The sequence below is a fragment of the Orcinus orca genome, chromosome 4, assembly GCF_937001465.1.
Source record: "Orcinus orca chromosome 4, mOrcOrc1.1, whole genome shotgun sequence".
NCBI lineage: Eukaryota > Metazoa > Chordata > Mammalia > Artiodactyla > Delphinidae > Orcinus > Orcinus orca.
This window is the reverse complement of record NC_064562.1, coordinates 90,961,843-90,975,951: the sequence shown is the minus strand read 5'-3', so window position 1 is coordinate 90,975,951 and position 14,109 is coordinate 90,961,843. Positions and strand designations below refer to the sequence as shown.

The 14,109-nt window shown below is 38.0% G+C and overlaps 1 pseudogene; it reads right to left on the bottom strand.

Annotated features, from left to right (window-relative positions):
- Positions 1-5,318: 5,318 nt before the first annotated feature.
- On the bottom strand, positions 5,319-9,958 carry LOC117200059 (bifunctional methylenetetrahydrofolate dehydrogenase/cyclohydrolase, mitochondrial-like; annotated as a pseudogene).
- Between the last annotated feature and the right edge of the window lie 4,151 nt (positions 9,959-14,109).

Below are 14,109 nucleotides of genomic sequence, written 5' to 3'. Positions count from 1 at the left end.
TGAAAGATGGAGGAACTGTCACAGATTGGAGAGGACTAAAAATACACAATAGGGGACTTCCCTGGTAGCGCAGTGGTTGAGAATCCACCTGCCAATGCAGGGGACACGGGTTCGAGCCCTGCTCCCGGAAGATGCCGCAGAGCAACTAAGCCCGTGCACCACAACTACTGAGCCTATGCTCTAGAGCCTGCAAGCCACAACTACTGAGCCCACGTGCCACAACTACTGAAGCTCACGTGCCTAGAGCCCATGCTCCACAACAAGAGAAGCCACTGCAATGAGAAGCCCACGCACCGCAACGAAGAGTAGCCCCCCGCTCACTGCAACTCGAGAAAGCCCATGCGCAGCAACGAAGACCCAACACAGCCAAAAGTAAATAAATAAAATAAATAAATAAAATACACAGTAACTAAATGCAATATGGCTTCCTGGACAGAGAGGACATTAGAAGGAATTAAGGTAAAATTTGAATAAGATCCGTACTTTAGTAAATAGTAGCATAGCATAGTATCCCAGTTTTGATCGTTGCAAGTGATTATAAGTTAATATGAAGCAAAACTGAGTGAAGGATGCGTGTGAACTCTCTGTACTCTTTTTGCAACTTTCCTATAACTACTTTTAAGTAAAAAGAAAAAAAAAAGATGACCCCAAAGTAGATGGCTGTGCTGTTAAACAAACAGGATTGGAGGTAGGAAACAAGAATTTGTTTTTTGGACATGTTAAACCTGAGATGTCTTTTAGACTTGGAATGAAAGAAATAGTCATGAACAAAGAAATTAGAAAATTTGTATTTATGTCCAAGTAATGTATAACATGGCTATGAAGCTTAATGAAATTTTTAAGATCATTTATTGGGCTTCCCTGGTGGCGCAGATGGTTGAGAGTACGCCTGCCGATGCAGGGGACACGGGTTCATGCCCCCGTCCGGGAAGATCCCACATGCCGCGGAGCAGCTGGGCCCGTGAGCCATGGCCGCTGAGCCTGCGCGTCCGGAGCCTGTGCTCCGCAACGGGAGAGGCCACAACAGTGAGAGGCCCGCGAGCCAGAGGAAAAAAAAAAAAAAAGATCATTTGTTTAAAAAAAACTTGAAGGTATAATTAACAAATTATTAATAACCTGGAACTTAAATATTTATGATTTCAACAAAACATTTCTTCATGAGAAGTATTTCTTGATGAAATACTTTCTTCACTTTGTTTCAAGGACATCTGTAGTCTCCTAGTTTTCTTCTTTCGTCAATAGTCAATCCTCAGACTCTTATGTTCATTGCTCCTAATTTTCTGTCCTTTTAATATTTGATTACCCTAAGGCTTGTTTCTATACTCACTGCCTGGTGATTTCATCCAATCTCATAGACTTACATACTATATAAATACTGACACTTCCAAATTTCTATCAACTGCTGATTTTTCCTGTAACCTTCAGATTTATATATCCATTTTCCAACTTCACATCTCCACTTGGCTGTCTAATAGACATATCAAAGTTACTCTGTCCAAAACTACACTCCTAATCTTCCCTCACAAACCTGCATCTCAACTGATAGCATCCTACCATTTGCTCAGGTCAAAAATTTTTGAAACAATCTTACTTTGTCTCTCTCTGTCTCTCTGTCTCTCTGTCTCTGTCTCTCTCTCTCTCTCTCTCTCTCACACACACACACACACATACACACACACACACACACACAGACACTCATATCCAAGCCATCAGCAAATTCTGTTGGTACTACCTTCAAAACATAACCAGGGCTTCCCTGGTGGTGCAGTGCTTGAGAGTCCGCCTGCCGATGCAGGGGACACGGGTTCGTGCCCCGGTCTGGGAAGATCCCACATGCAGCGGAGCGGCTGGGCCCGTGAGCCATGGCCGCTGAGCCTGCGCATCCGGAGCCTGTGCTCCGCAACGGGAGAGGCCACAACAGTGAGAGGCCCGCATACCGCAAAAGAAAAAAAAAAAAAAAAACCATAACCAGAACCTAACAAATCTCACTACGTCTACCAGTACCATGCAGGTCCAAGCCACCATCAGCTCTTACCTGGTTATCATCTCTTGACTGATTGCCCTGATTCAGCTTTTGTTCCCCTCACAGTACACTCTGAACCCAGCAACCAGACTGATTCTTTTCAAATGTGAGTTAGATTGTGTCACTCTCTGCTGAAAACTCTCTAATGCTCCTCTTCTCATTAAGGGTATAAGACAAATTCCTCCCTGTTCCCCTGCACCATCTGGCCCTATTACCTCTCTACACTTACTGCCTACTACTCTCAGTCATTCCACCTCAGCCACACTGACCTCTTCATTATTTCTTGAAGGTGCCAGACATGCGTCTGCTTCAAGGACTTTTCACTCTCTACTCACTCTCTGCCGAGTGCTCTTCCCTCAACTATCTGTATAGTTCACCTCCTGACCACGGCAAAGCCTCTACTCACAATCAAAGACGACCAAACACCAGCACCATGAGTGAGAGTCAGCAAAAAACAACAAAAAACAGATTTAGGTTCCCAATAACTAGCGATTCAGAATACGGAACAGCTGTGTATGGAGTATTTACAGACATAATCACAGAAACGAACATTTCTTCTATTGACCAACAGTATAGGAAGCAGAAATCGCTCTGGACATTTCATTCAGAAAAGAGTACTGTTTTGGTTTTTTACAGGAATTTAGTACTTAATATGTTGGAGAGGCAGAGGTTTAAGAAATGAAGCCAGACACCATCGCTAGACTTTTGGCTTTAAGGTCACACTTGGAAACTGCAACTACTCTTGCTGCTTTCACGACCCCTGCCACTGCCAAGGCCTCCCACCCTTAGGAATTTGGAGTCAGTCCGGGGAACGTGGAGCTGGCTGTTTCAACTACTAGTGGTACTAGAAGTGGCCCATCAGCTTCTACCATCACAGGAAGCATCACCTCTGTCTCCTTTCGAAAGTTTATATGAAAATGATCCCCAACCTAGAAGTCTAAAACCAGCCAAACAACCAAACAAATGTGGGGGTGGGGGGGTGGAAGACATGAAATCCGCCTTCCCGTCCTCCAAAATGTATTCCCTCTGTATCTTTTTTTCAGGAAACTACTAGAAAATGTGCTTCATCAAAATGAGGGGGCAAACGAAAAGGAAGATATCAGGTAAAGAAAAAGGCAATCTAGCACAGAAAAAGAAAAAGGAGGGGAATCCCCAGGTGTGCCCCAGGTGTAGAGAGAGGGCAAGCGGTCCGGACTACAGCAGTGCCACTTAGGAGACAAGCGTAGCAAAGGCCGTCATCACTGTGCCCTCTGGACAAAGCTACTGGGACATTTACTCCATGACAAGGAGGGAATAAACCAGGAAAAATGAAAGAATGAGATTCATGTAATGGAATCCAAACTAGGAAAAGGTAAAGGAATTCCTAAGTTGTCAGCAAAGGGAAGTCCCAAAATGACAAAGAGGCAGAATGGTGCAGGCCCAGAGCATCAGTAGATAGAGGGGAACAAAGGTCTGCAGGTGGAGTAACTCCAAGAAAAAAGATTGAAGCTAGTAATAGAAGAGATTGACCTTGTACTAAGAGCTATTGGCAGGTGTGGGAACTTGGCAATAAGTACAGACAACTAAGCAAATGAAAAACAAGGCAATTATTAACCTATAAGAAAAACAAAAAGAAAGAGAGAGAACATAATCATAGTATACTACAGTACTCTGCAATGAATTATATTTACGTAAAAAATAATGTAAACTCTAGATATCAATTTAACAAAAAGGTAATTTTTTTAACCAACAGAAAACGGTGATACCAGAAACTTAAATCTTTATCTACCATGAAAGAACATCAATAGATAGTCTAAAACTAATGAATTGACAGATAGCAGTACCTGAGTATTATGCAAAATACAAATGTGGTGATGTACAAATTCTAGACAAACAGCTACAGAGTTGAAAATAGGGGAGGGGACATGGGAGTAAATACCTTAATAAAAATAGAAATTAATTTTAAGAAGATCACGCATGAAAAACAAAACTATAAAAGGACTAAAAACAATATATAGGAGAATATCTTTACAATTTTGGAGTGGGGACCGCTTTCCTAGCCCAGAAACCCAAAAGGAAATGAATAATTTGATTGTACAAAGTGAAAGCCTTTTGCACATGTAAATATTTTAAAGCAAAGTTCAGTAATATTCTGAAATCGGTTGTGGTAATGGTTGCACAACTCTGAATATACTAAAAACTGTTGAATTGTATATTTTTAGTGGATGAATTTTATGGTATGGGGATTATATCTCAATAAAGCTGTTTTTAAAAAGACTTAGATCGTTGGGAGAAAATATTTGCAACATATACATAGGACAAGGGATTTAATACTTTATATATAATGAGCTTCCTCCTCTAATTCTTTAGAAAAAGAAAAAATAAGAAAGTAAACAAAGGAGATGAAAAGGTAACTCACAGAAGAAGAAATTCAAAGGACCAATAAAAATATGAAAATATTAGTAATCAGAGAAACCCAAATGAATACAAAAATGAAATGACATTTTTTTACCATATTAACAAAAAAGAGAACTATTGATAATACCCAATACTGAGGAAAATAGGGAAAAATGGCCCTCATGCACTAATGGTAGGAGCTTGAAAGTATCTACTGCCTTTCTGAAGGCAGTTGGGAAATATCCCTGAACATAGAAAAAGTACATACTCTTTAACCCAACAATTCCAGTTTTAGCAATCTCTTGTATCTCCCACATATGCAAAGTTATGGATTCAAGGTTATTAATTGCAGAATTGTTTGTAATAGAAAAAATAGAAAAACTTATATGTTTACCAGTTTGTAAATAGTTAAATAAATAAAATATATAGGTGCATATATGCCATGGAATATTATGCATCTATTGAAAACCATTGAGCTAGATTCATGTGTACTGACATAGAAAGAATTTCACAATAAATTATTAAGAAAATAGACGGCTTCCCTGGTGGCACAGTGGTTGAGAATCCACCTGCCAATGCAGGGGACCGGGTTTCAGCACTGGTCTGGGAAGATACCACATGCTGCGGAGCAACTAAGCCCGTGAGCCACAACTACTGAGCCTGCGCTCTAGAGCCCGTGAGCCACAACTGAAGGCTGCACGCTTAGAGCCCGTGCTCCGCAGGGGGAGAGGCCACCACAGTGGGAAGCCCGCGCACCACCGCGAGGGGTAGCCCCCGCTCGCTGCAACTAGAGAAAGCACGCGCACAGTAACGAAGACACAACTCAGCAAAAAAAATAAATAAAAGAAAATAAATAAATTTATTTTTTAAAAAAAGAAAATAGAGCATGTTGTAGTATACCGTGTATGGTGTGTGATCATATTTATGGTTTTTAAAAGTACAAAAAGTGTGTGTGTATGTGTGTGTGTGTGTGTAAAGATAGACTCCAAATGTTAACAGGGGGGACTTCAGCTTTTTACTCCATATTCTTTTATTTTTACTCTTTTAAATCACCTCTTAATAATTTGTTTCTAGTATTTTAAAGAATTTGAATTCTAAAAAGAAACGGAAGTCAGGTATCTATTCAGATCTTCTGAATCAGTCTCCAGGGGTGGAGATTGAGCATATGTATTTTTTAAAACTCAAGAGGTGATTCTGATGCATAGCAAAAATTGAGAATGTGGAAAACAGTACAGTAATTCCTCAAAAAATTAAACACAGAATTTCCATATGATCCAGCAGTTCCACTTCTAGGTATACACTCCAAAGAACTGAAAGCAGGGACTCTAACAGGTATTTATATACTCGCGTTCATAGCAGCGTTATTCACAATAAGCAAAAGCTAGAAGCAACCCAAATGTTCATCAATGGATGAATGGATAAACAAAATGTGGTATAGCCACGTAATGGAATATTGTTCAGCCTTAGAAGAGAATTAAATTCTGACACATGTTACAAGTGGATGAACCATTATGAAAACATAATGCTAAGTGAAATAAGACAAACACAAAAGGACAGGTATTGTGTGATTCTATTTATGTGAGATACCTGGAGAAGTCAAATTCATATAGATGCAAAAAGTAGATTGTTGATTGCGGGAGGCTCAGGGGAGGGGAACATGGGGAGTTATTGTTGAATGTGTACAGAGTTTCAGTTTGGGAAGGTGACTGAATGCTGGAGATGGATGATGGTGATGGTGGCACAACAATGTGAATGCACTTAAGGTCACTGAGCTGTACATTTAAAAATGGTTAAAATGGTAAATTTCATGTTACATATATTTTACCACAATAAAAATGTTTTTAAAGACTTGAGAAAAACTACTTTTTCACTTCTTGTTGTGTGATGCATCTCCATTTATTTCTGAAACTTCAACTATTGTCTATATACTGATAATGCACACATCTATACCTTCAGAAAAAAATCTTTCCTCAAACTTTAGTCTCAAATATTACCTGGTCATCAGATATCTCATACCTCAAACTCAAAATGTTTGAAACACCATCTTCTTTCCAAAGTCTTCTGTATTCTGTTTTACCCAGTTGCCCAAATCAGAATTCTGGGTCACCATTGGCTCCTTCTTCTCCTAAACTCAGTCTCAACATCCAATTGATTATTGCGGCCTGTCGATATTATCTTCTAACTAGTTCTTTTTCTTTTTTCTTTTTTTTTTTTTTTTGGCTGCGTTGGGTCTTCGCAGCTGCGCGTGGTCTTTCTCTAGTTGCAGCGAGTGGGGGCTACTCTTCGTTGTGGTGCTCGGGCTTCTCATTGAGGTGGCCTCTCCTGTTGCAGAGCACGGGCTCCAGGCTCATGGGCTTCAGTAGTTGTGGCACGCGGGCTCAGTAGTTGTGGCGCACGGGCCCAGTTGCTCCGCAGCATGTGGGATCTTCCCGGACCACGGCTCGAAGCTGTGTCCCCTGCATTGGCAGGCGGATTCTTAACCACTGCGCCACCAGGGAAGCCCTTCTAACTAGTTATTGAACTTGTCTCTTTCTCGCCACCTACACTACTACTACCTTTGTTCAAGCCAAATCATTTTTCACTCAGGTTAACAGAAGAGCCTCTTAACCAATCTCCCTGCCCACAGGATTACCCACTCCCTGCCAGAGTGATTCTCCTAGAGTGCAGATCTGATCAGGACACTCTCCTGTGGCAGAGGATGCCAGCTAAACACCAAAATGTGTGCTTTCCCTTCCACAGCATTGAATATAGAGTAGAGAATAGAGTGTCCAGCCGGCCTTTCCTCTACAGGTGGCCACAAATCTATAAGATTTGTGAATACTGTGACATCTTCAGTTTTAAATTCCAGCCCCCAGCAAAGTGCTTGATCCATAGGAGATAGTCAACAAAGATTTGTTGAATGAATAGATGAATGATTAAATGATGAATTCTGGCCTCTAATATCTTGGTCTCAAAACGCTCATCTATAAAATAAAGGGCTGACCTAGATGATCTCTAAAGACCCTTCCAGCTGTAAAATTCTGTCATTTGTACAAAGCATTATGAAGTGATGTTTTGAATGTAGAATTCCTAGAGTGTGTATATCTGTCCCACTTAACCTGGTACTTGGCAGACGTTATTTATATTCTTAGACATTTTATGGTTTTTATTATGTTTTTTCCTTGACTAAACTGTATACTCTTTGAGGGCAGGGACATATATATAGTTCTCTCCTAGGACCTAAGATGGGTCATTTTATGAGTAAAATATTGAATAAATATTTGATAATTGTTTAGGAAAGATGATGCCCTATCCTGATTCACTAAGTCATGATAAATACTTCATGAATTCATAGTCTGTTTTCATAAATATTTAGAAATTTTTAATCTCAGTATTAAGTCATTGTCATCATAAAATTTCTTCATATGTGTTTTTTCTTTCATTCTTTTTTTTTTTTATTATTCTATACCGGTCAGAGTGTTTCATTTAAAAAAACAAAATGAAGCAAAAAGTCCTTTAATCAGAAATTCTGATTAAATTCAGTATTAACTCAAGTTCTCAGAAATCAATCGAGGAAAGCCAACAGGTGCATCAGAGAAAAGCTGGCAGCTGTTGACAGTTCTTTGGTGGAAAAGTAAGTTGCATACTTATACGAGCTGCCCTAATGATCATCAAGCCCAAGTTACGTTGTCCAAATACAGGTTTCAAGATACACTAAAGAAACCATACAGACACCCCCACCAGTATAAAACTTTGACAATGAAGTTGAAGGATGTAGGAAAGTCAAGTATGACAACACACGTGACTAATTTATAAAATAAGACTGTCAATCCTAGAAAACTAAAATGGGGAGAGCTCAGAAACAGTAACGAACATAAAACGAGGGCTAATAGCAAATGAAACAACCCCAAACATTTTCCTAATGACTAAGCTACAAAATGACAGCTTAGGAGACTATTAACATGTAGTTTTTCTTCTGGCTATCAATCAATACGGGTAATTTTTTTTCCACTCAATTACCATCATTTCTTTCTTTTTACCTTTTCCCTAATTTTCTCTTGCAACATTTTTCCTTTGGCTTGACCAGTTGAACTCAAGAGGTTTGGAACCTAACGTGAGCATCAACTCATTATTGGAATAGCACTTGGGAAATGCAATTGTAGAAAAGACAAATTTGTGCAGCGTTGGTGGTATAGTGAGCATAGCTGCCCTCCTAAAAAAGACAAATTTTAACTGAAGTGGCTTGACAAAGTTAGGCAGCCATTCTCAATGTGACAGTGTCCCCCTGTTAATCAGTAGGTTAATGGCTTCTCTTGGCTGTATCGCATGATCCTGCACGATAGCAGCGTGCTCCCTGTTGGATAACTGCAGAACTATGTGTGCAAATATCCACCCATTTAAGCTTACAAATAAATACAAAGCATGGTTTAAACCATTTAAGTAGAATAAATATTGCACTTCTATCGGCCTGGTTTTCCTTGTGAACTAGCTTGGAGTGCTGTGCATGACACAGAAGACACAATAGTTAATTACTTGCTACTCCAAGCTCCTTAGACTTCACTACTTCCCTCTCTTCAAGCCTCAGCACTTTTTTTGCAGAAGTAATGGTATTTCTCATTAGCATTGCCACTGTCATGGGACCAACACCCCCCAGGGACTGGAGTGATGTAACCGGCTTTCTTCCTGACTCCTTCAAAATCCACATCTCCAACCAACTTGGGTTTAGCAGTTATGGGATCTTGAATTCTATTTATTCCCACATCAATGACAGCTGCTCCTTCCTTAATCATATTGGCTGTGATCAGATTTGGAATGCCTGCAGCGGAGACGACAATATCTGCAAGAGCTCTATGTTTCTTCAGCTGCTCCTTGGGAGTGTATGGATGAGAAATTATGACAGCGGCATCACCTCCAGGATGTTTGTGTGCCCCTCCGGTGTGTAGTAACACTGCAATGGGCACTCCAACATTTTTTAACCTTCCATCCACACCCACATTCTTCCCTAGGGTTGGAATGCCAGTTTGCTTAATTATTTCCTACACACCCCATGGAGTAGCTGGTAACATGGAATTCTGGTCCAAACACATTCGCCCTATGTTAATTAAATGAAAGCCATCACCATCTTTGTCTGGAGAAACAGCATTGCAGATCTTTCTCTCATCAATGTGCTCTGGAAGAGGCAGCTGAACGAGGAGGCCATCTACATTATCATCATTATTTAGTTTATTGATTAAATTCAACAGTTCTCCCTCTGAAATTGAAGCTGGTTTCACAATTGTCTCACGGTTGAGTCCCACATCGGCAGCTACTCTGGTTTTGTGGAGGACAAAGGAGTGACTTGTGGGATTCTCGCCAACCAAAACCGCGCTCAGGTGTGGTCCTTTGTTGCCTGACACCACCCACACTTCCAGCTCCTGCTGCACTTCCTGCTTGATCTGTTTGGCAAGTTTCCTTCCAGCATTGACAACAGCTTCATTTCGGACTGCTGATTGCTGGAAGGGGCGATGGTGGAGGCAACAGCTCTGTGCCGGGCTGGAGCAGCAGGGTGGCCAAAGTGGATACGAGGGACGCTGCAGCCATGCCAGCGCCCTCTCTTTCATTCTTTAAAAAAAGAAAAAGAAAAAAAGCCAAGACATTGAAGCAACCTAAGTGCCCCATCAACAGAGGAATGGATAAAGAAGATGTGCTATATATATTCCATTATATATATAATGTATATATTACATACTATATATATAGTATGTATAAAATATATAGTAATATATACTATAATATATATATAATGGAATATTACTCAGCCATAAAAAAGAATGAAACCCTACCATTTGCAGAAACATAGACGGACCTAGGGTTTATCATGCTAAGTAAAGTAAGTCAGAAAGAGAAAGACAAATACCATATGATATCACTTATTTGTGGAGTCTAAAATATGACACAAATGAACTTATTTACAAAACAGAAACAGACTCACAGACATAGAAAACAAACCTATGGTTACCAAATGGAAAGGGGAAGGGGTGGGATAAATTAGGAGTAATGGATTAACAGATACATACCACTGTATATGAAATAGATATACAACAAAGATTTACTTTTTAGCGCAGGAAACTATACTCAATATCTTGTAATAATCTATAATGGAAAAGAATTTGAAGCTGTACACCTGAAACTAACACAATATTGTAAATAAACTATAGTTAAATAAAAATAAATTTTTAAAAATACTCAGTACACATTTCAAAACTTCCCTTTGTCAATTAACTTTTTTTAATTAAAAGACTTTTATTGAGCAATTATAGCTTCCATACACTCCATCACTCCCTCCCCGCACATTTCCCCTATTTTTAACATCTTGCATTAGTGTGGTATATTTGTTATAATTGGTAAGCCAATATTGATATATTACTAACTAAAGTTCATAGTTTACATTAGGGTTCACTCTTTTTTTTTAAATTAATTAATTAATTTATTTATTTATTTATTTTGGCCGCGTTGGGTCTTCGTTGCTGCACGTGGGCTATCTCTAGTTGTGTCGAGCGGGGTTACTCTTCCTTGCAGTGCACGGTCTTCTCATTGTGGTGGCTTCTCTTGTTGTGGAGCACAGGCTCTAGGCACATGGGCTTAGCTGTGGCATGCAGGCTCAGTAGTTGTGGCTCACGGACTCTAGAGCTCAGGCTCAGTAGTTGTAGCACATGGGCTTAGTTCCTCCATGGTGTGAGGGATCTTCCTGAACCAGGGCTCAAACCCATGTCCCTTGCATTGGCAGGTGGATTTTTAACCATTGTGCCACCAGGGAAGTACAGTATCCTAGAAAATATTCCTTTCACTGCCCTAAAAATCCCCTGTGATCCACTTATTCATCCCTTCCTCTCCCCAGTATTTGGGGACCACTGATCTTTTTACAGCTTAACATATATTATAGTTGAATCATACAGTATGTAGCTTTTTCAGATTGGTTTCTTTCACTTAGTAATGTACATTTAAGGCTCCTCCGTGTCTTTTCCTGGCTTAATACCTCATTTCTTCTTATCACTGAATAATATTCCATTGTATGGATATTACATATCTTTGTTTATCCACTCACCTATTAAATGACATGTTGGTTGCTTCCAAGTTTTGGCAATTATGAATAAAGCTTCTACACACATTCATGTGCAGGTTTTTGTGTGGACATAAATTTTCAGTTCATTTGGGGAAATACCAAGGAGTATGATTGCTGGACGGTGTGATAAGAGTATGTTTTGTAAGAAACTTATAAGTAGTTTTGTAAGAAATTTCCAAGCCGCCTTCCAAATCGTCCATAAGTTTTTGCATTCCCACCAACAATAAATAAGAGTTTCTGTTGCTCCACAACCTTGCCAGCATTTGGTATTGTCAGTGTTTTGGATTTTGACCATTCTAATAGGTATGTACCAGTATCTCATTGTTTTAATTTGCAATTCCCTAATGACATATAATGCAGAGTATCTTTTCATATACTTATTTGCCATCTGTATATTTTCTTTGCTGAGATGTTTGTTCAGGTTTTTTGCATCCTTTTAATTGGATTTTTTTATTATTGTTTTTGTTGAGTTTTAGCATTCTTTGTACATTTTGGATACTAGTGTTTTATTGATGTTTATCTGTTTTGCACAGATTTTCTCCTAATGTGTGGATAATTTTTCATTCTCTTAACAATGTCTTTTGCAGAACAGAAGCTTTTGGTTTTTTGGTTTTTTGTTTGTTTTGTTTTGTTTTGTTTTAAATGAAATTCAACTTGTCAATTTTTTTCTTTGTTGGGTCATGTTTTTGGTATTATATCTAACAAGTCATTGTCAAACCCAAGGTCTCCTAGATTTTCTTCTATGTTATCTTCTAGAAGTTTTACAGTTTTTCACTTTATATTTAGGTCTATGATTCACTTTGAGTTAATTTTTGTGAAGTGTGTAAGGTCTTTAACTAGATTCATTTTTTTGCAAGTGGGTATCCAGTTGTTCCAGCAACACTTGTTGAAAAGGCTATCCTTACTCCATTGAATTTCTTTTGCTCCTCTGTCAAAGATCAACTGACCATATTTATGGGGGTGTATTTCTGCGCTCTCTATTTTGTACCATTTCTCTGTGTATCTTTTGTTAATACCACACTGTCTTGATTGCTGTAGCTTAAGAGAAAGTCTTTTTTTTTTTAATATTTATTTATTTATTTTGGCTGTGCCAGGTCTTAGTTGTGGTACACAGGATCCTCGTTGTGGCATGTGGGACCTTTAGCTGTGGCATGCAAACTCTTAGTTGTGGCAGGCATGTGGGAACTAGTTCTCCGACCAGGGATTAAATTCGGGCCCCCTGCATTGGCAGCGCAGAGTCTTACTCACTGGACCACCAGGGAGGTCCCTAGAGAAAGTCTTAAAGTCAAGTATCATCAGTTCCTGGATTGTCCTTCAATAATATGTTGGCTATTCTGGGCCTTTTGCCTTTCTATATAAACTTTAGGATCAATTTGTCAATATCCATAAAAATAACTGGCTGGGATTTTTAGGGATTGCATTGAATCTATAGATCAAGTTACAGAGAACTCACATCTTGATAATATTTAATTTTCCTATCCATGTACATGGAATCTCTCTCCATTTATTTAGATCTTTCTGATTTCTTTCATCAGAGTTTTGTAATTTTCCTCATATAGATCTTGCACATATTTTGTTAGATTTATACCTAAGTATTTAACTTTATTTGGTGCTAATGTAAATGGTATTATCATTTAAATTTCAAATTCCAATTGTCCACTGCTGGTAAATAAGAAAACAATTGATTTTTGTATATTAAATTGTACTTTACAACCTTGATATAGTTGCTCACTAGTTCCAGAATTTTTTTTTTTTTTTTGGTTAACTCTTTGGGATTTCTTACATTGACAATGATCATAATCTACAAAGACAGTCTTATTTCTTGCTTCCCAATCTATAAAAATAATAACTTTTATTTCCTTTTCTTGTCTTATTACATTAGCTAGGACTTCGGGTATGACATTGAACAGAAGTGGTGAGAGTAGAAATCCTTGCCTTGTTCCTAATCTTAGCAGAAAACTATCTAATTTCTCATCAATGAAGTTTTATATCTAATATTGACTTTTTTATGTTCATTTTTGTTATTAAAAGTAAAAATTTTTAATATATAAAATAAAGGAAATAATTATAACCTATTTTTCACCATCCAAACACAATATGGTAAAATGTGGGTATTTTCTTATAATTCTATGTATTGGTTATAGCTTTTATTACATCATTATAATCATATTATTATTCAATTTATTATCTGGATTTTTTCAGTTAGTTTTTTATCTTCAACATTTTAATGTTACTATATATTCTTTGAAAATGTTAATGACTCTACAACATTTCACCAAATGAATATTTCATGCTTTAGGTAATTATTCTTTTATGAATAAATCCTTAAATTATTTTTAATTTCCTTCTGTCATAAATAATGCTGCTCTAAAAATATTTGCACATATAGCATTTTATATATTTGTAATAACTTATTATGATACATTTCTGAAGTTATTGGATTAAAAGATATGACAAAAATCTAAGGTTCATGATATATTGAAAAATTGCTTTCCATGAATATTGTACAAATTTATATTCTAAGCAGCAATGTCCTACAATCTCATCAACACTGATTTTCATTACTTATATCTATTTTTGCTAATTTTATAAAAGAAAATATTATATAGTTTTTTTGTATGTGTTTTTT